At 45.7% G+C, this 25,666-nt stretch overlaps 1 protein-coding gene and 1 long non-coding RNA gene across 4 annotated transcripts in view; one reads left to right on the top strand and one right to left on the bottom strand.

The window, feature by feature from the left end:
- Clmp (CXADR-like membrane protein) overlaps positions 1–25,666 on the bottom strand; it is a 108,321-nt gene that overhangs the window by 42,205 nt on the left and 40,450 nt on the right. The gene's annotated exons all lie outside the window — the stretch shown is intronic.
- LOC134480036 (uncharacterized) lies at positions 493–7,632 on the top strand. Of its 2 annotated transcripts, none has more exons than XR_010054143.1 (2): positions 493–2,070; positions 2,827–7,632. It is a non-coding gene; the product is annotated as an uncharacterized LOC134480036 (long non-coding RNA). The 2 variants fall into 2 exon arrangements; XR_010054142.1 differs by having other exon boundaries at positions 493–2,518.

Genomic DNA, 25,666 nt, shown 5'->3' with positions numbered 1-25,666 from the left:
TGAGGTCCTCCTGCTTCTGCTGTAAAGTCCTGAGATTACTGGCTTGTGACACTCCACCCAGCATTGCCCAGAGAGTTCTCAAGTCAGCTGCCTGTTGGCAGGAGGTGGGTGAGGACATGTCTGAGCCGTGAATACATAGAGCATCCTCAGAGAAGAGGGCTACAGACTGGCTTTGCTTCCAGGTTGGCGTGCTTTGTCTTGTATCTGAATGCCACCGAGTCTAACGTCCTAAACTTCCCAACAGGGATAACAAAGAATTCGGACATCTATGTGGAGGTGCAGAAACACAAACTTAGATATCTAACTACCTGTCATGGTTTGAATATGCTTGGTCCAGGGAGTGGCACTATTTGGAGGCCTTGTTGGAATACGTGTGTCACTGTGAGTGTGGGCTTTAAGACCAACTTAGCTGCCTGGAAGTCAGTCTTCTAGCAGCCTTCAGATGAAGATGTAGAACTCTCAGCTCCTCCTGCACCATGCTTGCCTGGATGCTACCTACCATTCTCCCACCTTGATAGTGGACTGAACCTCTGACCTTGTATTCCAGCCCCAATTAAATGTTGTTCTTATAAGAGTTGCCTTGGTCATGGTATTTGGTCACAGCAGTAAAACCCTGACTAACACTGCCCCTACCCCGTTTAAGGCAAGGTCTCATGTGGCCCAGGCTGGGCTTTAGACTTTTGATTCTTCCACCTCTGTCTCCCAAACCCTGGGATCATGGACAGGTACCACTATGCTCTGTGTACTACCCTTTAAAACCAGATCCCCTAACACCAGCTGTGAGCCCTAGGTCTCAGCTGTCTGCTGTACTCAGGTAGACTCCTGCCCTGTGATGGACTGGCTTGCTCCCTGTAAGTCTTCATCCACTGAACCCTCTCACCAGTCATCTCTCTCCTGTACGCTCTCATCGCTGACACTTGCCGACATTTCTCCTCTGCTTTTATTTCCTTCCCCACTCTCTTGTCCTCGGGGACTCTTGTCCACTTAATAGGATTCTTTTCACTTTAATAGGAGTTGGGAGAAGAAACGGGGAAGTACTTATGTTCAATCCACTGCTACTTACAGGAAGTGATTTGGAAGGAAGGGCAGGTAGGCATCTCCTCGGTTTCGATTTTGAGAACATCTACAATTTGGATCTGCCTGTGACCTTTTAACCTCCCACTTCCTGTATTGACAGTCATCTTTTGCTGAGTTCAGTCCCTCCACTGCCAGAATGCTTGGTGTCCGGCTGCCCAGCTCTGCACCACAGGGGACAGTCCTTGGAGAGGAGGACAGCTGGTCCTTGTGCTCAGCAGCTCCCAGTTGGATCCTGGGTGTTCACACTGGGGCTGCGAACCGTTTTCTGTTGCAACATCCCCTGCTCAGCGTGAGACAAGAGCAGAAAGAACTCCCGTTTCCCCCTTGGGCTCTATTTCTCCACAGAGCCTGCCTGAGAGCACTGAAGCAAGTCTCAACGGGAAAGAGAAAACTGCCGATCACTTTCCTCATCCGTCCATCTGTCCGTTAGTCAGTCTGCAGCCCGTTTTCTCAAGATTGGGTCTTGCTCAGGCTAGCCTCAAACATACCATCCTCCTGCCTCAGCCTTCTACATTATTTAGATGAGGTCTCACAGTGGTACCTGGGCTAGCTACCCTTGAACTCTGGATTCAAGCGGTCCTTTTGTCTCAATTTCCTAAACAGCCAGAGCTGGCACTACTGAGCTTCGCTTTGTTATCTCCTCACTCCGTGCTGGGTCTGACTCAAGGTCTCACCCATGCACTCCCTGGCTCATATTACACCACAAGAGAAAGACTGTGTGGATTTTTAAAACTCCCCTTTTCTCTTTCTCCTTTTCCTCCGTGACTTCCTCTTCCTTCTTTCAGTTTAGCAGGTTCTCTGAACTTAGGGGTTTTTTGGGTTCCGATTGGGGAAAAGGAATAAAGGTTGTCAGAGGTTAAGGAAGCACAGACGTCTCCCGGATGAGCCATCGCCCGCAGTGTGAATGAAGCCTTGTTCTGCCCAGCACAGCGCTTTCTCGGCTCTCACCTCTTTTGCTGTGTCTGCAGTTTGGAAACCCTTCTACAGACTGAGGTTTGCTTAGGAAAAATATTTGTTTAAATCCTTCATTTCTCCCCCTCCCCCCCGTGGTCTTTAAAAACCATTGTGGTTTTTAGTCTTGCCATCAGCTTTTCTGGGCATATCGCACTTGTCTCCAGCTGTGACCTTTCTGGGGTCGTGAACTCTGCAGAACTCTAGAAGGGATCTGGTGTTTCTGTGGGTAAGACATTGGTGGTAAGGGCTGTGAGGGACTACAGGCACATGCAGACAAATGTCTCAGCCAGTGAGTGAGCAACAGCATCTCCCTGGACCATTGAGGGATTCTGTTTTAAGACCCAAGCAGGATTGACTTCTCCCTGTCCTTCTCCCTGTTCTCAAGGAGCATCCAATAGAGTTGTAGGACCTAAGGGAGAAGTTGTACGTCTTGTCAGACAGGAAAATTTGGCATTCCGTTGAAGGCCACAGGAGCCTGCAGAAGACGGTAATGAATGAATGGTGAAGTCAGGGGAGGAAGCAAGACCGGTCTGCAAAGGGTCATGGCATTTCAGAAGACAGGATGAGGGGCGACTGCAAAGTCACAGAGGCGGGAGTGACGCAGGGTGCTTGTTGGGAGTGCACTGACCAAGAATGGAAGGGGAAACAGGAGCGAGAGGGGAAGAGTGAGCTATTTGAGGGACTCTTAAGGGTAGAGCCTTTTAGAAAACGGAGGGATCTGGCCTTGAAGAACAGAACAGCCCCCCCCCCCACTGTTATTTTTGGTTTAACAGGAAGTGTCTGGTTTTTTCCCAGCTGACTGGTGTACTATTCCGTGAGACTGTGGCAGACACAGGTAGACATCTATTTCTGCCCTCTTGGGCTGTGACCCTGCTTATCGCTCCAGGTGGGATGTAGACTCACAGGTGAGTGAACGGAGATGAGAGGAGATGGGGATGGGTTTCACCCACCAGGCAGGCCTGTCTGCTGATCCTAGAAGGACCAAATCTATGCCACCATAGTGGCTCTGTAATAGGCTAACAAAGCCATGGTCCCTAATCTCTTGTTTCTTGTGTTGTTCTCTCTCTCCCTCTCTCTCTCTCTCTCTCTCTCTCTCTCTCTCTCTCGTGTTTATGTGTGTGTGTGTGTGTGTGTGTGTGTGTGTATGTGTGTGTGTGTATGTGTGTGTGTGTGTATGTGCTGAGACAAGAACTGATCTAGCCTAGGCTGACCTTGAACTCATGATCTTCTACAACCCAAGTGCTTAGAATACAGTGTATATCACCACACCTAGGCACTCTCAATCATTTTTTAGACATCTGATCATGTCCTTCTACCACCTATTCATTTGATAAACATTTATTGGGTAAATATCAGGTACCAGTACATGTTTTAAAGGGAATAAAAGTAGTAGCAAGAAAAAACCAAAAGGGATATTCTTCTCATGTGTCTTTCTCGAAAGGGACACTGAAAGCTGGCACTGGCACATGCAGAAAGACCATGGCTTCTGGGGTCAGCCTGGGCTACATAGTGAGGTCCTGTCCCAAGTAGCAACAAAGGCAAGTGACGACCAGTATGATAGGAGTGCTTAGGTTTACAGAGCGGTGGTCGAAATCACAATGGCCTCTATGGGCTCGTAGTTTGAATGCTTAGCCCACCAGCGTGGGTGTGGAGGTTTCAGAAGCCCATGTCAGTCCCAGTCTCGCTCCCTCTGCCTGCAGCAGGATGTAGCTCTTGGCTCTAGCTGCCAGGACCCTCTGTGATGACAATGGACTAACCCTCTGAAACTTTAAACAAGCCCGCAATTAAGTTCTTTCTTTTATGAATTGCCTTGGTCATGGTGTCTCTTTGCTGTGATCAGTGATTAAGTTAACGGTGTAATAATCAATATTCACCTGGAGTGTCATTTTCTGTTTTTTTTTTTTTTTTTTTTTTTTTTTTAAGAGTGTCATTTTCTGAATGTCAGTAAGTAAAACCAATTTCTTCTTCTTCTTCTTCTTCTTCTTCTTCTTCTTCTTCTTCTTCTTCTTCTTCTCTCTCTCTCTCTCTCTCTCTCTCTCTCTCTCTCTCTCTCTGTCTCTCTGTTTCCTAGCTATAGTTTCCCTATGTAGCCCTGGCTGTCCTGTCCTGAAACTGTGCTTAGTAGACCAGGCTAACCTTGAACTCAGAGACCTACCTGCCTCTGCTGGTACTAAAGATGTGTGCCACCACAGCCAACTCAATCTCTTGTATTTAAAAAATATAAAATGGAGGGATGATAGGCCAGCAAGATGGCTTGGTTGGTGAAGGCATGTGGTGCCAAGCCTGAGGACCTAAGTTTAGCCTACATGGCTAGACAGAACCAACACTGACTGCCACATAGGCACACATGTACACACATACATAATACATACATAACACATACATACATACGTGCGTACATACATACACACATATACATGTATATATATATGTGTATATATATACATACACACATATGATTCATGTATATTTTTAAAGTAATGCATCCTTGGGGCTGGAAAAATGGCTCGATGGTTAAAAGTGCTGTGTTTTCCTGTAGAGGACCGAAGTTCAATTCTCAGTTTCTACATCGGGTGGCTTGGGTGGCTCACAACCTCTTGTAACTCTAGTTCCAGGGGAACCTGACACCTCTGGCCTCCGATGGAACCTTTACATACATGCACATGCCCACACACAGGTGTATACATACACACAAGACAAACAAGCAAACAAGTAAGAAAGAAGGAAAAGAAACCATGTGTATGCCATATTGTCCTGAGCTATGTCCTGAATCCCGACAGCACATGTGCGCTCCTCTGCCTTCAAGGAACACTTGAATCAGGAGCAGTGATGCGAGCCTCTAATTCCAGCGCTTGGGAGGCAGAAGCAGGTGAATCTCTGCGAGTCCCAGGCCAGTCTAGATTGCATAGCAAGGTCCGAGCTAGCTTGGACTATCCTATAAAACCCTGTCTCCAAGTGGGAACAGGGGCTGGAGAGGTGGCTCAGTGTTTAAGAGCACTGACTGCTCTTCCAGAGGTCCTGAGTTCAAATCCCAGCAACCACATGGTGGCTCACAACCATCTGTAGTGGGATCTGATGACCTCTTCTGGCAAGTCTGAAGACAGCTATAGTGTACTCATCTATAATAAATAAATAACTCTTAAAAAAAAATAAAATAAAGAAACATTTTGGGGAGAAGCTTGCAGAGCAGTGTCTTTTTTTTTTCTTTAAAGATTTATTTATTGTATATGAGTACACTGTAGCTGTCTTCAGATGCACCAGAAGAGGTCATCAGATCTCATTACAGAAGGTTGTGAGGCACCATGTGGTTGCTGGGAATTGAACTCAGGACCTCTGGAAGAGCAATCAGTGCTCTTAACCGCTGAGCCATCTCTCCAGCCCAGCAGTGTCCTTCTTAACAACTTCTAGTGACCACACAACTGTGTGCAGGGTGTAAGGGAGTCTTCTGAGACTTTGGCTCTCAGCTACTTGGTCATGGGCTAGGTGGGGCATCACAAAGACACAGAAGCCACTTCCTCCTCCTCCTTCCTCTTCCTCTTCCTCCTTCCTCTTCCTCCTCCTCTTCTTCCTGTTGTTCATCCTCCTTCTCTTCTTCATTTCTTCCCCCCCCCTTTTTTTTAAAGACAGGGTTTCTCTACAGAGCCCTGACTAGAACTCACAGCAATCCACCTGCCTCTGCTTCCCAAGTGCTGGGGTTAAATGTGTGTGCTGCCAAGCCTGGCTCACCTTCCAGAGTTGGAAGCTCTCATCTGATTACGCCTTTTCCAGATACACTTCCACAGTCTGCCCCTCCCCTTTCTCCTTCTCTCCCCTTTTCTGCTGAGACAGGCTCAGGCTGGCTTTGAGTTCCTGTTCCTCCTCCTTCCACCTCCTAAACTCCTTTCCCATCTTCTTTCTCTAATTGGACAGTAAGCTCCCCGGGCAGGGGCATTTCTCACACGCACCCCCTACAATGCCTGCCATCAACAGGCATCCAGTGACCATAAGCCGACCTGATTAATCCTCAGAGGGACATGGAGTCGCCTGGAAAGCTCACTAAGTTTAAAAGCATTAGTTATTTTATTCATTTATCACTTCATGAATTAATTAAACATCAACCTTCTATTCTTGAGGTAGGTTACAAATAGCAAAGAAAACAGATCTAGTCTCTTCTTTTATAAAGCTTATAATTGAAGAAGACACCTAGGAATAAAAGAAAAAAAATACTTAATTACATGTATTTAATTCTACTCAATGGGATAGATTAAGTAGAATCAAACACTAGCTATGAAAATGTGACAAATTTTCTACGGGAAAAGTGTAGGAAGTTATGAATCTATAATTCTATCTTTGAATACAGTGATTATTTTTTTCCCCATGCTGGGAATCAAAACTAGGGCTTTACACATGTTGGACAGACATTATACCCTTCTTGTATGAGGTCTTTTCACCATCCCACTTTGAGAATAATGACTTCGTTTTCCACAGTGATGAGTAAGCCTCACCACCTAGGGGAGAGAGAACTAATGTGGACAGGTAGTCTCTTCAACCTTTAAACACAGCTCACATTGCTAGCACCAGAGAGGCCAATTCTTTTTCCTTTTAAATTATTTTTGCTTTATTATTTTATGTGTGAGGGTATTTTGCCTCTGTGGTGTGTGTGTGTGTGTGTGTGTGTGTGTGTGTGTGTGTGTGTGTGTGTGTACATAGTCCATACAAGGCCCACTGAGGTCAGAAGAGGGCATTGGATCCGCTGGAACCGGAGTTAGAGAAGTTGTGAGCTTTCAAGCTGGTGCTGGGAATCAAACCAGGATCCTCTGCAAGTGCTCTTAACCAGTGAGCCAACCTCTCCAGCCCAAGAAACCGACTCTATGTGAAGTCTTTCAGAAGCTAGAAGAGTGGGAGCCATTCTCAACACACGTCAGTCACTACAATTCTAAGCCTCAAGCCAAAGATACCAGACATAGAAAAGAGACCAACGTCCCTCAAGAACCTAGGAACAACCGAAAACATTAATACGATCTGCTCAAGCGGCCAACACTGAGAATGACACTCGGGTCACACAAGTTTCACCTCTGTCCAAACCCAAAAGAAAACAATAAAACCTGATCACTGTAATCCCCCCATTTGTGGACTAAAGAAGAAACGCTATGACTTCTCAGAAGGCGGGAAAGTGTTTAATAGCCAGGTGCGGGGGCACACATTTTTAAACTCGACACTCAGGAGGTAGCCGATCTTTGTACGTTTGAGGCCAGCACGGACTACATAGCAAGTTCCTGGCAGCCTTGCCTCAAAAATAAAAGAAAGAAAAAGCACTTAACAAATGCAGTGCATGTCCATTATCTTTACAAACTTTCAGGGGCTTGGGGTGATGGCTCAAAGCCACTTTAACCTCTCCTTCAGAGAACCCCAGTTCGGTTTCCAGCACCCACATCGAGTGACGCGAAATCACCTGGAACTCTAATGCCATGGAATCCAACACCCTCTTCTGAACTCCAAGGGTCCCTGCACTCATGAACATGTACCAGCACAGACATACACACAGTATCTTTTAAGAAATTTCAAGTAAGCCAAGAAAGAGGTGGGATTAAAAACAAACAAACAAACAAACAAACAAACAAACAGGCAGAAAAAAGAGAGAAAAATAAATTTAATAATTGTCAACATGAAATTAAATCATAAAGATTTGACCTTTTCAAAACTCCAAATCTTAAGGTATACAGAAACGGCAAGACTACCTGCTCATGGAATGTCTATGCTGATGCCTAGCTTTGTGAGGCACCTGTTAAAACCTTCAGGGATATTATTTAATCCTTACAACCACCCTATGTGATAGGTGTGCTTTTATTCCCATTTCACAGATGATAATACTGAGATTTAGAGGAGTCAAACTGGCTAAGGACACGTAGCTGGATGCTCTAGCCTGTATTTGAATACAAGATCTATCATTTGGAGATCGGGTCCCTAGCTGCTCAATATTACTTGTTATCCAGTCCCGTTACCTTATCAACTAGATAACCGAACCCAGTGGCAAGGTTCAACCTGGGGCTTGAACCCAGGTCTCTTCATGTCAGTGCTCTCTGTCTTCACTTTTAGAAGATAGTTGCATTCCTATACTCCTCCTACCTCTTCCTTTTAACCAAACACTCCTTTTTCTTTCTTGGAGTTTCCAGCCCTGAAATACTAGAGGAATAAATATAACTTATAGCGCCAAGGACTGAATTTCATCTCCTGCTGGGTTTAGCATTCAAAACCACTAAGCCGCAGGGAAGCCTGCCCACTCTGAGAAAAGAACATTCTAAAGCAGGACTGAGTGTAACTCTTCCTTCCTAGGAATGTAGATGGTGTGAAAGACTAAATGTTAGAGAGAAAGGGAGGTGGGAGTAGGGGTGGGGCCGAGAGACTATGAGAGCTTAATTTCATGATTCTTCTCTCTCTGAATGTGAGTCTCTGGCCTCTGTGAGGGAGAGTGCGGGGGATGTAAATGCTCCACAAAGCTTTGAGATGATCTGTCTTCTTGTGGACAAGTACCAGTTTCCAACATCTTTACTGCCCCAGAGACCTTTCTAACTCCCTGAGAAATGGAGTCCTGGGTACTAAGACTCCAGAGTTCTGCCCTGCTCTCTGGGTGGGGTTTGACAAAATTAAAAAAAGGAAGCACAATTCTTTATCATCCAAGTGGTGTGAATTAAAAAGAAAAATGGGGTCTGGAGAAAACGACTTCACTCGTAAAGTTCTTGCCTTGCTAAGCACAAGGACCTGAGTCTCATGTAAAATAGCAGGACGTGGTGGTGTCTGCTGTAAACCCATAAGGGCTGGGAGGGTAGACACAGGTGAATCCCTGGCACTCAGTGGCCAGCCAACCTACTTGGTGAGTTCTAGTCCAGTAGGAGACTATCTCAAACAAACAAAAGGCCATACAGGCAACTTGATGACCAACACCCACGACCTCTAAGCCTCCATAGACACATGTGGGCACCTGCACACATATAACACGTGTGTGTGTGTGTGTGTGTGTGTGTGTGTGTGAGAGAGAGAGAGAGAGAGAGAGAGAGAGAGAGAGAGAGAGAGAGAGAAGAGAGAGGGGGTGAGACAGAAGTAGAGAGAGATAGAAGGTAGGGAGGACGGAAACAGAGAGGAGAATGGTATTGACTGGACAAGTCAAGAGGGAAGAAAAGTCTCTTCCGCCTGTTTTGTTATGTGGGCTGACATCTTTTAAGCAATGCGGAGAATAGCACCTTGATAACACCACTAGCTAGCTGCACCATTTCTATTTCCTGAATAAGGCAGGTGGTGTAGAACGAGCATTCTGGAGCAAGGATTCTGGAGCAAGGATAGAGCTGTTGAAAAGCGATGGGAAATGGCCCACTGGTCTAAGACATCGGTTGAAGCTGCTTCTAAACATGGTCAGGGTACCGAATGGTAAATATTCACACACAGTGTAAACAGTGGGGGGACAGATTTGTCGTCCTTTCCCAAGTGAATGTCAAAAAATATTATGCCTTCCTCCAGAGTAGAGCTGAAGCGATCATTTCCTTCTCTGGAATAGCTTCACCTCTTAGATCTTTGCCTTCCCCCTCCAAGGTTAAGGATAGAGAAAGTTCACTTTTCCCATGAGTTATATATAGAGAAATATTTCCCAGAAGCCACAATGCTTGGGAAAAATATGGGAAAGAATATTTTGAGTCTTACAGGTGGTTTCTGAACCCTTCTTAGTTTAATTTTATGTGTTTGAGGTTAGGAGCAGCTGGGCACGATGGGATACGCTGTTGGGCACTGTAACCCTAGCCCGCAGAAGGTACAACTGAAACGATCAGGAAGCCAGCTTTTCCCTACATAGTGAGTTCAAGGCTAGCCTGGGCTACATGACAGCCTGTCTCAACACACATATGAATACACATGTACACACACACACACACACACAAACACACACACACAAACACACACACACACACACACACACACACACACACACACACACACACAAGTGCAAAACCGAGGCAGGGAGATAATCTCCACAGGAATAGGTCTGGAGTCCTGAGTTCAATCCCTGAACCCCACATGAAGTTGGAAGGAGATATCCAAGCCCATAGAACTGCCCTCTGACCTGCATGGTGCGTCATGGCACATGGGTACCTACACACGAATTCATACAACAAACACACAAACAACACACCTTTAAAAAGAATCAGAATTGAACCCAAATCCTGGGCAGAGAGATTCTGTTAGCACAAACAGCCAGTTCTGATTTCCAACTCTCCAGGTCAATTCTTCACCCAGGCCTACCCACTTCATGGGTGCAGAGCAACCCTGTTAAGAACTCTCGAATGGGGGGTTGGGGATTTAGCTCAGTGGTAGAGCGCTTGCCTAGCAAACGCAAGGCCCTGGGTTCGGTCCCCAGCTCCGGAAAAAAAAAAAAAAAAAAGAAAAAAGAACTCTCAAATGGATGCTTACTTTGGGAACTGACAAAGGAAAAGCTCCTTGGGGTAGTACGTGGGCTAGCCACGTAGAGATGGCTAGTTCCTAAGTAACAATTTCCCCATCATTTCCTAAGTCTGACTCCTGAGGTCATACTGACTCACTAAAGGAATCCTAGAGCTCTTGAGTAACCTGGGAAAGATGAGACATCTCCCCTGACTTCGGACAGACAGGATGTTAACACTAGAAATCCAGCTGCACGGTCGGTCGAACAGGGCCAGATCTGTGTGGTGACCAGCACTCCCCTTGACGGAGCCCGGTCAGAACCCTCTTAAGACCTTTTGCTTCTTCTCAACTTTGGGTGCTATGTTGACCCACTTACTTCATCAGGGAACTTCCTGAGTCACTTTAGTTACACATCCCACTCTTGATCTGACTATCTTACCACTCTGGTCTACTTTTAATAAAAGCCTTTTATTACGTCTGTTTTACCAAAAAAGAAAAAAGTCCATTCTTAATATTTCTGTCCTCCTCCCTGTTCCATGGCTGCAAATCCCTTTTTTTCTTTTTGTATTTAAAGTCCATTCCCATCTCTCTCACCACCTACAAATCCCCATTGTAGTGACCACTGAGAGGGCCCCAAAAGATGACACGTTGGTACATTGAATATTTTAAGCTGAAAGGCCAGGAGGAAAAAGCAGAAGGACCCTGTGATCCTGGGAGATTTGCAGATTCTGGGAGAGATGCTCTTCCTACACCCAGAGGAAAAAGGGCGGAGGGATTCAGAGCGGTGAACGGCCTCCCTCAGCCTGGCCTTCCAGTTCATTCCCCTCTCCCCATAACTTTCCACTCCTCATTAAATCCACTATAAAAATACTCAGGTTGAATCATTTCTTTGCGTCTTCATTTCCTTACCAATGTTCTGGTGTCAGAGAAGATATTAATTTTATATGCTTTTCTCTTGATCATCTGTCTTTTGTGACAGAGACCTGGCTGTAACAACCTGGAGGGGTAGAAGGAAAGTTGTTTTTTGCTTTTGTTCCTTTTATACTCTCTTTGAAAAGACTCTCTCTACCCTCTACGAGTATTATGAATAATTTTTTCTTTTGCAATAACATACTGTGGAGATTAGGTCATTCTTGGTGCACGGGCCAAGGGGAGCCAATGGGGGTTCAAAGCAGGGGTGCTTTATGTCTGACTCCATAAAGCTAGTGTGTGAGCCGTTACAGTGTGACAGAGGCTACACAGAGAGGGTTTGGTGTCTCGGAGACCAGCTGCAGTATATCTGAGGGTCACATTAAACCATGAACTATTCTTGATCCTGTGAAACTTTCAGTTTCTGAATTATCCCCATAACAATAAAATACCTGGGAGGATGATCAAACTTCTTTGCGATGTTTATGTAGATATTCTAAAAAACAAGTTACTTTTGGGGAAGGAGAGATAGCTCAGTGGGTAAGAGTCAAGGTTAGTTCCCAGCACCTACCTTGTGTGGCTCACAATCACCTTCAGGGCTCCAATGGCTTCTCCTGGTCTCTGTGGGTGTCTGTACTCCTATGGCCATGCACACGTGCGATGGTCATGCATGCACGCACATGTACATGTAAGCATGCACGCACACACACATACACACACAATTAAAACATAAAATGAACTTTTGAAAGAATTTTAAGTTATGTCTGTAAAAATGCCAACCCTGCTTTATAAAGCCTGTTTACTATAGAAGCTATGGTCAAGGCTAAAGACCCGCAGTGAATGTTCCAGAAAGCTCAGAACCTTGGCTCCTCTTCAATGGTTTTCCCCTTCCTTAGCCCCGCCCCTCATACCATCCCAAATCCCCGAACAGGCTTCCCCTGACACCCTGGGCTTTCTCACTTTCTCTGACTTCCATTCCTAACTTAAATGGCTTTTCCTCCACCTCCTTCCTCTCTTTCAGCTTACCTACCTTGTTTTTCTCTCAAACTTTAACAATAAAATTGTCCTCGAGCTTCCTTTTGAGTCCGTTTTAAAATTCTTTTATTAATGAGACTAAATGCAAAGGGAGACCTCCGTTTCCCTGGCAACAAATATTTCAGGGATGCAGACCAGGTATGGGGCTATGGAAGAAGATGATTGTCTGCAGTAAATTTCTACTTCCAGTGTTAACATATCATGGCTGCAGCCCAGGTTACCGCGTTTAAGAAATACTGTGTGCAACATGAAGCCCAAAGGGTTCTTTTAGTAACTTACAGTAAAAGAACTGGGCTTACAGGCTGGAGAACATCATTTGGCTCCCAGCGTGACAGGCTGCTAAATTAGGCTGTCAGGGTTTGTCCTCCTTCCAAACCAAGTAAGTCAACCGTCTGTGCCCACCTCCCTGAGTCCCATGTGCGTTTCTATTCAAATCCGTCTCTAGAAAATCAAATTAGAAAGCTCAGTTTCTGTAGCTCACAAAATTGTACACCACACAGAAGACAGAACCGGGAAAGAGTCCTAGTGAGAGACAGGCTGGAGAGATGGCCATCTGCTAAGAACCAGCGGTCTCTCCAGGGTCCCGCTCCGGTCATCTGCTGGGTGTTTGCTTTGGCAAGCATCTGCAGAGAGGGCGCGGGCTCAGTTATCCCCGGAGACCCAGATCGCTGCAGCCCGGCTTCCCCTGCGCCTCCTGCAGCCTGCAGCCTGTAGCCTGCCTCCCAGGGCTGCCCTGCCATGGCCGCAGTTTTATAGACCTGCAAAGCCGAGCCCAGAGCCACTCCCGAGGGTGGCCACTCCGGCTGGGCTCCGCTCCTTCGTAAACAAAGAGTCGCAGAGCTCTCCTAGCTGCAGGGCTTCTGCGCCGGCGGAAGGCGCCAGGCTTGGTGATTGAAACCACATGTGCGGTAGGTCTGCGACAGCTGGGGGCAGACACCAGGGACCAGCGGCGGCCGCTGCTGCTGTGGCCTCTAGCGTTTCCCTTAGTCCCTTGGGTTTCCAGCTAGAGCGACTGAGAGCGCTAGACCACAAGCATCCTGGAAGGAGCCCTTCCCCCCATAACAAAATAATTAGAAACCGGGAGGCTTGGGGTCTCTGCTTCCAAGTGTACTGGGTAGCATCAGGCAACTTCTTGATTTCTCAGTTGTGAAATTAATTCCCAGGACATAGCAAAAGGGATGAGTCTTACTTGTGGTTGTGAGGTGAATTTATCAAGGATAGCCAGTATACACACACACACACACACACACACACACACCCACCCACCCATACACACACACCCCAAAGTACTATTGATACTTTTAAGCCTTTTTAAAGATTTCAAACTCATACAACAAACACATACTCCATTGTTGTTATCTTTGTTACTATTGTTACTATTATTGTTGTTATTATTTTTAAACACCGAGGTCTTCCTTGACCTAGGCCCTTCAAACCTCTCAAATAATTGTTCTTACTTTTGTTGTTGTTGTTTTTGTTCTTTGAGACATGGTTTCTCTGTGTACCAGAACTCGTTTTGTAGACCAGGATGGCCTCAAACTCAGGGAGCCACCTATGTCTCCTGAGGGCCGGGATTAAAGACAGGCACCACCACCACTGGCAATTTTTTTTTTTAGATTTATTCTTACTATTTTATGTGTACAAGCGTTTTGCCTGCGTGTACATCTGTGTACCACATTCGTGCTTGGTGTCCGAGGAGGAGGTCTATGTAACGAGTAGGGCTCAACCACTGAGCTAACTCCTCAGCTCATAATCGTTACTGCTTTTATGGATACTTTTTCCTGCGTGGTCACAAGTACCAACGTATGTACACAGATGAAGACAATTCCGTATATCTAACTCAATGGGCATTTTAAAAGATTTATTAACTTTATTTTTGCCCGAGTACCTGAGTGCACGTGCACTGTGTGCTCTTGGAAGTCGGAAGAGGGGTCCGATTCCTTGCATCTGCAGTTACAGGTGCTCAGTAACCACCATGTGGGCGCCAGGAACTGAACCTGCATCCACTGTAAGAGCAGCATACGCTTCTAGCCATAAAGCCTTTTCTCTAGCTCCAGTTCCTTTTTTTTTTTTTTTTTTTGGTTCTTTTTTTTCGGAGCTGGGGACCGAACCCAGGGCCTTCCTTGCGCTTCCTAGGTAAGCGCTCTACCACTGAGCTAAATCCCCAGCCCCCTAGCTCCAGTTCTTGATAGATTTGAACATTTTTTTTCCAGACTAGGACACTTACTTTCAACTTTGTGGTTGAGTTTCTCATGTATCAGGAGGAGGAGGGTTAGATGTAATAGAGGGATGAGCTAGAGGGCCATACAGGACCAAAACAGCAACAGCTCTTTCCACCAGCCCACCACCCACTCATGGTGCTGAGAATGGTGTGTGTGTGTGTGTGTGTGTGTGTGTGTGTGTGTGCGTGTTACAGTGTTGGGTTCAACCTAAGTCCCTGCACACTCTTAGCACATGTCCTCAGCCCTTCGCATCTGGGAAGACTGAGGATGAAAGTGTTTCCCGGCACATGAAAATGGCATAAGATTCATTCATATTTCTCCTCACAGGTCTACATTATGTAAAAATATCAAGATACATAACACCTCCAGGACCAGAAATTCTCCCTATGCTTGGTTTTAGTTATCTCCCACATCAACAGTCCAACTTTCATTACTGTGGATTCATTTGACCTGCTTTGAACTTGGGAGATTATATGAAATTTAAATTCATTACGGTCCATGGCTGCTTTTACTCAGCAGAGTATTTGCAACAGAACTGGCTGAGTCTTCAAAGCCTGAGATACGTATCAGAGGGTCCATTACAGAAAAGTTTTGCAAACCTCTGAAATCCCAAATGGTTTTTAACTCAGTGGGAACCACCTTGGAGAAGAGGTTCAGAAAGTGATTGGACATTAGATGTAAAAATAGAAGAACAGGAACTGACAGGAGCTTAGAGGTTCCGGGCTCTACAGCTGGTTTTGCCATTTGGCATCTTTGAAGGGTCTCGCCACAATTTCCCACTTTTCTGGGATGGATTTCTGCACGGAAGGGGTGGACCCAACATACAGGCAAGCTTTCAAAGCCACGGGAGTTCTAAAAGTCAGCCAGGTTGGAGCAGTTGGGGATGATGGTCTTAACAAGATGGGATTCTCTTTCCTCTTTTCTTCCTTTCTTTTTTCTCCTCTCTTTTCTTCTTTAAAAGAGAGTGTCAATTGTAGCCTAGATTATCCTCAAACTTACTATATAGCCAAGGATAGCACTGAACCCTCATGGATCAATTTTAAAAACAAACAAACACCAAGCGGTGCTGGTTAGTTTTACATCAACTTGACACAAGCCTAGGAGAGGGCTCTGATTGTGGAAATGCCTCCATTAGATTGTGCTATAGGCAAATCTATAGGGCATTTTCTTAATTAGCAATTGATGTGGGAGGCCCCAACCCATCGTGGCTGGTGCCTTCCTGGGTTAGTGGTCTTAGGTTCTCTAAGAAAGCAGGCTGAGCAAGCCCTGGGGAGCAAGCCAGTAAGCAGCATTCCCTCATGGCCTCTGCATCATTTTCTGCCTCCAGATTCCTGCCTTGTAAAGCCGTTCCTCCCCAATTTGCTTTTGCTGATGCTGTTCCATCACTGCAAGAGAAATCCTAAGACACAAGCAGTCCTTTATTCCACATGCATCCGTGACTCCATTCCTCCCTGGTGTCCCTGCATAGGTGCAGGGATGGCATATCAAGAAACAAATGGATGGGACTGGAGAGGTGGCTCAGCGCTTCAAAGTATAGAAGCTCACAACTGTCTGTAACTCCAGGCCCAGGGGATCTGAAACCCTCTTCTGCCTTCCACAGGCGCCAGGCCACGGGCAGTACACATACATGCGTGCAGGTGAAACACTCATGCGCATAAAATAAAGATGAGCCTAAAGGAGCCAGTGGTCGCTCCACACCTCACTCACAGTCCCTCCTGTGAGCCAGCCCTCTCACTTGCATGGGCTCTGCAGGGTTCCAGCAGATCTTGCATCTAGCCCACACTTTCTATTTTTTAAAGCAAGCTTCCTGAGGCCAGGATGCACATCTTGCTGTCATTACGTGGTGGAAGGACACTGGCTGTGGACTCAAAGCACATGAATCCCAGTCTTGCTTCTCCCCCTCCGGGACAAGTAACTATGGCCAGTCTTTGTCTCCGACCCTCACTGTGCACTTGGTCAAACAGCACAGCAGTCTCCCTTCTACCTCACCGCTCTGATTGTTCAGGCTTTGTCCCCATTACACAGCCCAATTGTAGTTCCATTCCCAAGCTTCCCAGGTCTAGAGCTCCTAGCACTAAGCCACTGGTGGCTATTAAGCCCTTGAAAGGTGACCGCCTGAATTGAGAGACACTCACTGTAAGAATAAAATAGAAACAATAAAGAAGTGGTATCAGAGATACTGTTAATAATTTTTATATCGATTACAACTTGAAATACCCTCAACGTTTAAAGTTAGAAAATGTAGGATTAACTCAACACACCAGTTACCATTTTTTTAAGTCCCTTAATTCTTGGCACTCGCTATTTCCTTCTCTGCCTGTGAGTTCTGCTCTTTTCGTCTCCTTATATAAATACAATCACTATTTTTGTGTCTTAATGACAGGCTTCCTTCACTTAGCCTCACGTCTGCAAGTACATCCATACCCTATACACTGTATATTGTATGTTTCTATGTCTGAATGTTATCCTCTGTCTCTCAGAGGAAAAAAAGTCATGTAAGCTATGTGTGATCTAGCTGTAAGCTTAGCACTTGGGAGGGCAAGGCACGTATATTAGGAGTTCAAGGTTTGCCTCGGTTGAATAGTGAGTTTGAGGACAGCCTGGGCTACATGAGCTCCCCAATCCACTACCAAAAAACATGTATTAGAGTATGGATATGAAGATTAAATGCGATTATAGAAGAAAAGTGTTTAGCGCTTGACCAATGTATACAATCAATGCTGGCTCTTATATTTCCTTATTCCTCAAATATTAAGAGATCTATGGGGCTAGAGAGATGGCTCAGCGGTTAAGAGCACCCGACTGCTCTTCCAGAGGTCATGAGCTCAATTCCCAGCAACCACATGGTGGCTCACAACCATCTGTAAATAGATCCGATTCTCTCTTCTGATGTATCTGAAGACAGCTACAGTGTACTTATATATAATAAATGAATAAATCTTTAAAAAAAAGAGATCTATGTTTTTGAAGAATAGGCACAAGTCAGACACAAGTATGTTCTCAGGTCGTAAGGAGCAGAAGACCTACTCTGGTTCTGCAACCTGTTCATTGTTGTCTCCATTCTTCCTCCCTCGGCCTTTCCTTAGTTCCTTTGCTCACGGATGTGAACTGTGAAGACTGGTTCCAGATTCCTTTCCCCTCCACACTTACCCTCATGTTTGGCTAACTACAAGGTCTCCATGCACACGGATGCTGATAGCTTCCCAAGCTAGCTCCACCACACAGACCTACTTCTTCTTAGAGCCGGGATATCCAGCAGGAGCAGCTCTCCTCGGGACAGCCTGCTAACGCTGCTCTCGTGGGCTATCTCAGGCACCTCACCTCAGTGCTGCCCTGCATGAAGTTCATACCTGACTGAAGGGTATCTTTTCTGTTTTCTGACCCAGTTTCCTGAGTCAGAACTAGAGACTCATACTTGACCTATCTCTTCCTCTGTTTCTAGTCCTGGCCCTGGCCTGACCCTGTATTTTTTGTGTCCTGAACACCCCTGACTCTGACCTCTCTCCATTCCATTGCCCCACTTACTGCATAGGTAGATCTGTTGAGTTACTTCTAGTCAGACTTGGCCCTATATTTTCTTTCCATCCAATTCACTTGTGTATTATAAAACACCTCTTCTCTTTTAGGTTCAACTTCAATCTAGCCTGGCTTCTTACTCTCATTCATTCGTTCCAAAGGTATTTATTGAACAGCTGACTTTTGAAGCATGTTATAAGTTGTGAAGTATGCAAGGATAAATAGCACCCTGTCACTTCCCCCGTTGACAAGCAGTAGGACAGACAGACAGATCCACAGTTACTGTATAGATACATCGGTGAGGCAGAATGAATGGGAAGCTGGTGTTCTTTCTTCCTGGCCCTGCCTAGCGAAGCTGGGAGAGAATCTGATCACTTAAGTTATACCCAGATATAGAAGTCTAATGGGAACCAAATATGTATCTCTGTCCAGGGCCACTTTCCTTATTTCATAGAATCTTCATTTATAGCATATCTATTAACTACTATCAACTATATAGAATATCTGATTTCTGCTGGACATTTTCTAACTTTAAAAAAATAATTATTATGAGTAAATCATAGCTGTCTTCATGCACACCAGAAGAGGGAATCAGATCCTATTAGAGATGGATGTGAGCCACCATGTGGTTGCTGGGAATTGAACGCAGGACCTCTGGAAGAGCAGTCAATGCTCTTAACCACTGAGCCGTCTCTCCAGCTGAAGTTCTTTAACTTTAATACCACCGACTCTGCCCCTTTTCTCGGCTCACTCCTGATTTCATCTTAAGTGGCTCTCTTTCCCCCATTTCATCCCTTTACGGGATGTTCTTCATAATTGATGCCATCAGATTGTTTTGCCTGTAGCACCATCCTGACGGTAGCCCTTAAAAGTCTGCTGATTGAGCCATTTCAATCCCTTCCTGTCTAATTTCAAACAAATGAACAAGTAACCCTCGTATAACAGTTGGAATGACGCCCCGATGACTTCATTGACTATTGGAGCCGTGAAAATGAGATGATGTTTATGAAAAAAATCTTAGTAATTGCACCGGGCGGTGTGCACACATAACTGTTTTTTGTTTCACTCTGACCCCAGATTTGAAGAGCCAGTCTGTCCGCAGCTCAGCTCTCTGCTCTTTGGTTTGTCGTTTTCTCAAGCTGTTCTCTTACTCAAAGGGAACGTTCCATTTGGTCTATTCAACAGCCCCGGAGCGTGACTCCTCACAGCCAGCTCCGGACAGTTCCACTCTAGCCCTTCCTCCTAGAATGTTCTCTGCTCCCCTCCACTTCCTTCCCTCACCCTCAGGCAAACACTGCGCACCTCTCTAGCTGACTCAGTTCCCACTTGTCAAGCCACACCAGTGACTAGCACTTTTCCCATCTGAATTCACTCCTATAGGGCTGCTTGCTAAGCGTGTGGCACGGAAGCTCTATTGAGAGACAGTCGTAGCTTTTCACATGTGGGGGTGGCACTACGTGCTCTCAGAGTCCTTATATTGAAGTCTTAACCTTGGGGGCCTCAGAATGTGGCTGTATGTAGAGATAGAGTCTATTATTATTATTATTTTGGGACAGTCTTACCCTATAGTCCAGGCTAGCCTTGAACTTGCTGCAATCCTTCTGCTTCAGCCTCTGGAGTGCTGGGATTACAGTTATAAGCACCCAGTGGCTTCCTTCAAATCCGAGCTCTTCTAATATGAGGCGATTAGGGTGATATTATAGTAATGAAAATGAGGCGACGTTTATGAAACTCTTTTTTTTTAAAGATTTATTCATTTATTATATATAAGTACACTGTAGCTGTCTTCAGATACACCAGAAGAGGGTATCAAATCTCTTTACAGATGGTTGTGAGCCACCATGTGGTTGCTGGGAATTGAACTCATGACCTCTGGAAGAGCAGTCGGGTGCTCTTAACCGCTGAGCCATCTCTCCAGCCCAAATGAAGTTCTTTTTTTTTTTTTTTTTTTTTTTTTTTTGGTTCTTTTTTTCAGAGCTGGGGACCGAACCCAGGGCCTTGCGCTTCCTAGGCAAGCGCTCTACCACTGAGCTAAATCCCCAACCGAGAGTGAAACTCTTAATAGCAGCGTGGGCCCGGATGTACACAGTATTGTTTGTTTCACTACTCAGCTTGGAAGAGAGAGCCAATCCGCAGCCCTGCTCTCCGCCCGTATCATTCCAATTCATTTTCTCAAGCTCTCTTCCACAAAGGGAATGCTCCAGTCTCACAGACCAATAAACAGAGGGACCAGGACACAAAACGGTGCGGAGAGAAGACCAGGCAGAGACGTGAGAGAAGGCATCTAAGTCCCCAGAAGAAACCACCCTAACACTCGATCCCAGACTTACAGCCTCCACAATCGTGACCAGTCAATGATACTTTGGCATGACAACCCTGACAGACAAACGCACCTCTTAAAGACATCTACTTTAGATTCGCTTTAGAGTTCAGACTAGGAAAATGTTGGCCAAGGACATGGTCTGGTTTTCCTTTGGCCTCCATACTGCCCCCTGTATAATTTCGTGTTGCATGTGATATATGCCCAGCCAAACTCTTGCCGTCAAAGGTCTTAAGCACAGACGTTAAACCCAGTGGGTGGGGAGACAGATTGAAAAGTGTAGTCACTGGACCAATACAGAGTACAGTCAGAACAGCTCATTACTATTTTGGTCAACTTTTTTTCTTTTCTGCTTTCCCCCCCAGGATTCATAATCTCTTGCCATGAAACGCGTCTGGCGTAGAGAAAGCAGGACAGTGACATTAAGTGTAATTGACATTAAGGCATCACTCCGGACTGCCTTTCGTGGCGCGCTCAAGGTTTCAGGGCTTGCACGGCAGTGAGCGATGACATTCAAGCTTGCCAGTCATCTGGAACACTGAACTCTCCTCTCCCCGGGCACAAACAGCCCGCGGGGTTGGAGCGAATCAGAGTTTCAGATGTATCTCTGTGGGATAGGGTCCAGCCGAAACTTCTGATCTTTTCCTCTGGACTTGCCTTTGTTTCCTATCAGCGCCTCTGAGCCCCCTTGCCAGGACTGTATCTACCCCCAGTGATTTGTACTTCTCTCGCTTAATATTTGGGCCACAAATGGAAAATACAAAAGCCTCATTCCTCGTGCCCTTTAGTAGAGCTAAAGCAGGCTGGAGCATTTATGAGAAATTCTACTGTAAACCGAATGGAGGGAACACACACACACACACACACACACACACACACACACACACACACACACACAGGCAGGGAGAGAGAGAGACAGAGAGACAGAAAGAGAGAGAGACAGAGAGAGAGAGACAGAGAGAGACAGAAAGAGAGAGACAGAGAGACAGAAAGAGAGAGAGAGAGACAGAGACAGAGAGAGACAGAAAAAAACAACATGAAACAACTTATTTACTATTGGCTTTTAGATAACTAGCCCACTTAACTTGCTCATTAAACACCAATGTTTTACATTTACAGGCCAGAGGAGAGTTTGCTTTTATTCTTGGGCTTTTCTTTACTTGATTCTTTTCTGATCCTTTTTGGAGAAGCAGTGAGATCAGACACCTATCACCACACTGAGCTTCCTACCCAATCCTGAAGCTTACGGCCAGCCCAAGAACGAAAGTGAACGAAAATGAACGAGGAGCCTTGCGTTTCTCAATTGTTTGCCATGGAGAATCAGGATCTGTGTTGAAGCAGCTCTCTCAGCCCCTCTCCACAAAGGAGGGCACCCCAGGAAGGCTTATTTATGCTCTGCCCTTACAGCACCTTCTGCGAATCAGTGAGAAGCTGAGGTTTTTTTCTTGTGATGGGAGTGTTGTTGCAGCCAAGCTGAAGACATAGACTTCACCCCCTATCCTCAAGTCAGACTAATTACTATATTGGTGGCTGGGAGAGCCTTACATGGAGGCCAAGTAGGCCTGATTTATGGTATTTACAGACCCAGATTTGTACGTCTGGAGGTTGAGCCTGTTTGTGCAGGCCCCTGCAAACAGAGCCTGAGAAGGGTGAATAGGTTGGTTATTGTTGTTAAATGAGAAGGAATCCTTATCTCAAATATATAAAACAGGTCGTGTTCATAGAACACATACCTATGGCCACTTAGAATTAAGGGATTGCTTAATCGCTTTGGGATGGGGGGTGGTCCAGGTTAGAGCCCCAGTTCTCGTGTCGGATAAACCAGGGATCACTGATAGGAATTTCTGACTGGCAGGGAGAATGGGAGACGATTATGCAATGACCACAATTTGTTGGGTGGTCAAAAGTATTTTAAAACATGGGGGTTTGGGGAAACAAATAACAGATAGACTTGATGGTTAAAAATTCGTTGAGTTATTAGGTTAACTGCTGCGTAAACACTCCCTTACTAAGTGACCCTCTAGATCCTCGTATCATACAACACAGGGGTGTGAAATCAGAACAAAGTTGCAGATGGGAGTAGCGACAGGTGAGGCGAGTGACAGGTGGGGCACGTTCGGAGGGGGGGAAGGAGCATTTACCTGATGATAACCATTTGTGACATGCCAAGTCTATTTTCTCATTCAATACCTAATTAACAGCCATTTAAACTGAAGTCGCCAGTGTCCCAACAACAGAGACACAGGCTCAGAGATACTTAGTTACTCACAGCTTACACGGCACAGATCTAGAATCTTGTTCTACTTCCAGGACTGCTGGCTTCGAAGTCAAGTCCTGATCTTTCACACTGGTGCGGGAGCTGACCTCCAGATGGCTCCCTGGCATGCGTGTCCACCTGCAGTTACTTCCTCCCCCCAGGGAAAGACCGATCTTTTTAGCTGGCAGTATTTCTTTCATCAGAAATGAGGGTGTTTAACTTCCAAAGCTGGGTCCTGTAACACACTGTGGCTTCTACCCTGTTCTTTTGGACTGCCTCCTCCTGCGAGAAGCCAGGCATCACAGCACAAAGAAAACAAGCCAGTTACAGAGAGTCTCACACACTTCCTGCGTAAACAAGCACCATCTAAGTGTGCCGTCCAGGAAGCAGTAGCCTGAGGGCTGTGCGTTCCTCGTCCCGAGTTCACATGCAGGAGCTGCGGTTCCACTATGTGTGGAGATGGGGCTTCTAAAGAAGTAACTGGGCATAAATGAGATCATAATGAGGGGGCCTGGCCCAATCAAGCACACATCTTTACAAGAAGAGCTGACAGAGAGCTCTGTCTGTACTTATACATGGGCAAAAGAGGGTCCAGGTGAGGAAGTGTGGAAAGACAGATATCTACAAGCTGGAGGGAGTGCTCACACCATTCAGCAAATTTGCTAGCACCTTGATATCAGCACATAGCTTACAGAGCTCTGGGAAAGTATATGTTGCTTCAGCCACCTAGCCTGGAGTGTTTGGTTAAGGGAGAGCCTCCAGTCCTAACCAAGCTTCTCGGTGAATGGAATCTGACTGAACACAGCCTCAGGATGATCCTCCACCACAGCTGATCAGCCAAGCCTCTTCCGAGCTCCAGGTCCACAGAAACCGATCAGTGTTTGATGGTTTGAGCCGCTGTGTTGGGGCTAAGTTTTACACATAGCAGTGATTAACTGATGAATGAAATAGGGTAGGGATTTACCTCAAGGCAGAATACCACAGAAGGCATGGCGTGTAGCTTGAACTGATGTTCAAAAGGTTTCCCAAACCTGTTCTATTCCCTGGATAGGGAAGCTCACAAACTATTCTTCTTGTTGGCTACGTGTTAGGGATATACCCGCTCACAGATAAGAAATTAGTAAACGGGGCTGGAGAGATGGCTCAGCGGTTAAGAACACTGGCTGATCTTCTAGAGGTTCTGAGTTCAAATCCCAGCAACCACATGGTGGCTCACAACCATCTGTAATGGGATCCGATGCCCTCTTCTGGTGTGTCTGAAGACAGATACAGTGTACTTATATATAATAAATAAATGAAAAAAGAGGAAAAAAGAAAAAAGAAATTAGTAAATGATATTCCTCTCCTCTGAAATGTTTTGTGGAGCTTCTCCAGGAGTACTGAATGGGACTGAGGGAAAGTCTCCCTGGATATCACACTTGGGCATGTTCTTCCTGGGACTTCTGCCTGTTACTTCGCTAGTACGTGTTTGTTGAGATTTCTATTACGCTGCTGAGAGTCATGAGTAGCTTCAGGAGAGAAACCCTCAAGGATACATATATTTGTTGGCGAATGGAAGAGATACCAATATGAATTGGTGGTTGACACCAATTCACTAGCTGGTTCTGACTTCCAAAATAAGACCTCGAGGAACTTGGGGAGATAACTTGTCAGAGAAAGCCCAGCAGAGTGGAGTGTTCTAAATAGCCTAAGACATCACTTCAAATCATTCAAGTCCAAGAGAATCACAGAGTGTCAAAGCTAGAACCCATCCAAGATCAACTCTTAATATTGTGAAGAAGGGAGAGAGATGGCCGAGAAGCTATGCCATTCTTCTGCATAGTTCATGGTATAAGATAAGAAGGAACGGCCCAGAATAATAAGGCACAGCCTAGGACTCTAATCTGTTCTGTTCTCTGGGTTGGCTGTCTGGTGGGTTTCATCCATTTTTTTTTTTTACATTTGCACCTCAGCTGTGTGTGTGTGTGTGTGTGTGTGTGTGTGTGTGTGTGTGTGTGTGTGTGTGTGGTGTGTTCAAGGTTCATTCTTTCCTCCCACCATGTGGTCTCCAAAGATCAAGCACAAATTGATGAGTTTGGCAGCAAGTTCCTTTATCCACCGAGCCCTCCCTCTCATTGTCCCTTATTTGACTTTGTGAGAAGGGACCTCATTATATAGTACAGCTTGCCTTGAACTCTTAACGGTGTAGCCTAGGTTTCATATCCTTAGCCTTTCAAGTGCTGGTGTTATAGATATGTATCACATATCTATATGGTCTTCATATTTTGGTCTGGTTTCATTGTTTCATTGTTTAGTCTTCATATTTTTGAGTTCAGAGTATTCTGTTACTCTCTGGGGTGTGTGGGGGAGGGGCATTTTCTACTGAGACCCTCGGTACGGGCTGTCAACTTACTGGTCTTAGTCTCTTTTCTTCCTGCTTGGTTCCTTTTGCCCGAAACTCTCAGGTTTGGTCTCTCCTCAGTCTGTGTTCAAAGTACACAGCTTGGTTCAAGGACTGATGTCCAGCCAGCCTTTGGCAGGACAGAAAGAAGGTGGAATGGAACAGGCCACCGATAGCAGGGTTAGAGTGGGGCTCTCACGTCAGCCACCGGGCCACCCAGGGATTGTAGGCAAGTCACGCACTGCTTCCCAGGCTCTAAGTGCCCTTCCAATTATAGCCTGCTGTCTCATCAATCAGAGAAAGCCATCCCTTTTAATGAGTTAGCTAGCTAACGTTCAGCGTGCCTAGATAATAGAATGCTGCAATCTTGATAAAATGCTTCTCTCTTAGAAGCATGCTCAAGAACGGTAACTATGGTAGAGAATTTAGGCTTTGTAGATGCAGAAGGTTTACGTGTGTGTGTGTGTGTGTGTGTGTGTGTGTGTGTGTGTGTGTATGTGTGTGTGTGTGTGTGTCCATGTATGTTAGTGGGGATTGAGGTCCTTTACATGCTAGGCACATGCTCTGCCACTAAGCTACATGCTCAGTACTAC

This window comes from Rattus norvegicus, chromosome 8 (assembly GCF_036323735.1).
Source record: "Rattus norvegicus strain BN/NHsdMcwi chromosome 8, GRCr8, whole genome shotgun sequence".
Classification (NCBI taxonomy): domain Eukaryota; kingdom Metazoa; phylum Chordata; class Mammalia; order Rodentia; family Muridae; genus Rattus; species Rattus norvegicus.
The sequence above is the reverse complement of the archived record's forward strand: the minus strand, read 5'-3'. Positions and strand labels throughout refer to the sequence as shown.